The 1,572-nt window shown below is 45.0% G+C and overlaps 1 non-coding gene across 1 annotated transcript; it reads right to left on the bottom strand.

Annotated features, from left to right (window-relative positions):
- Positions 1-536: 536 nt before the first annotated feature.
- On the bottom strand, positions 537-611 carry Trnas-cga (transfer RNA serine (anticodon CGA)). Its single transcript has one exon. It is a non-coding gene; the product is annotated as a tRNA-Ser (tRNA).
- Positions 612-1,572: the final 961 nt, after the last annotated feature.

Genomic DNA, 1,572 nt, shown 5'->3' with positions numbered 1-1,572 from the left:
TGCTACCAGTGTTAAAGACTGCGATGGAGCTCCGTATGCCACGGCAAACTGGCTGACACTGACGGCGGCGGTGCACAAATGCTGCGCAGCTAGCGCCATTCGACGGCCAACACCGCGGTTCCTGGTGTGTCCGCTGTGCCGTGCGTGTGATCATTGCTTGTACAGCCCTCTCGCAGTGTCCGGAGCAAGTATGGTGGGTCTGACACACCGGTGTCAATGTGTTCTTTTTTCCATTTCCAGGAGTGTATATTAGGCACGATATTACACATAGGCTGAAACCCTGAGCCTAGTGTGGGAAAATCAGCCTCCAATGAATATCTCAGTGCCATGCCAGAAATTTTTGTAACGCAAATTTTATCCTTTCTCATTACACATTTGGTAAGTTTTCAGTTTTTGCCTTCGTAAACTTTTTCTCTTATTGTATGGATGTCAGACTTTCCATTGCGTCGCCATCTTGTATACGATCGCTTTCGGGTCAACCGTCATGAGTGCATAGAATACTCTGCAGATGAAACTTCCTGGCAGATTAAAACTGTGTGCCGGACCGAGACTCGAACTCGGGACCTTTGCCTTTCGAGGGCAAGTGCTCTACCAACTGAGCTACCCAAGCACGACTCACGCCCCGTCCTCACAGCTTTACTTCTGCCAGTACCTCGTCTCCTACCTTCCAAAGGCAAAGGTCCCGAGTTCGAGTCTCGGTCCGGCACACAGTTTTAATCTGCCAGGAAGTTTCATATCAGCGCACACTCCGCTGCAGAGTGAAAATCTCATTCTGGGTACTCTGCAGATGTTTGTTTCACGTACAACTTTAAATTCAATGTCTAGGTGCAGTAGTCGCTCCCGGATATTTGTTGATGGGTAAATTCCAAAACGCGTCATCTGAGCATTGAAGTAATTCCTTGCTTGACGTTAGGATTTTACCATTGCCATCCGATCGGCATGAATGGGAAACTACTAATGACTATAAAAATGGTCACGTTGCCGCCTGCGTTACTCGCTGTCAAATTTCTATTATTGAAATTAAAACATTCTCAAAAATTATACGAATTCATATAATTGATTTGCATCGATGGGCAATGAATCCACCATCTTTAGTGCGGATGCACACCTACTTCGACCTTCTGTGGGAATCTCAAAATAGCGAGCATGGAGGATATGTACAGGAGTTGTGGACAGATGTATTCTTCCTGTGTGAAATATTTCGGAGTAGATTTCGACATCTCGGATTGCACCATTCCCTTGTGAGTAGTAGATGACATTACCTCTGAATTACTGAGATCCTCGGAAGAACATACCAACGAAAACATTATTTCACCTGGAAAACAAGTTGTATGCGGGTGAAACACACCCAAACTTCATTAACAATGCAGTAATTCCTATTCGAAAGAGGTCTAGTGCTGAAAGATGTAAAATATTGCCGAGCCGTCAGTTCCGTGCTTATAAAATACTGACACGAATTATTCAGAGAAGAATGGAAGACACTAGTAGAAGCCAATCTCGGGGAAGATAATTTTGGGTTCCTGAGAAAAGTAGGAACACACGAGGCAATATCGAACCTACGACTTGGGTTAG

This window comes from Schistocerca serialis, chromosome 1 (genome assembly GCF_023864345.2).
Source record: "Schistocerca serialis cubense isolate TAMUIC-IGC-003099 chromosome 1, iqSchSeri2.2, whole genome shotgun sequence".
NCBI classification, from domain to species: domain Eukaryota; kingdom Metazoa; phylum Arthropoda; class Insecta; order Orthoptera; family Acrididae; genus Schistocerca; species Schistocerca serialis.
The sequence above is the reverse complement of the archived record's forward strand: the minus strand, read 5'-3'. Positions and strand labels throughout refer to the sequence as shown.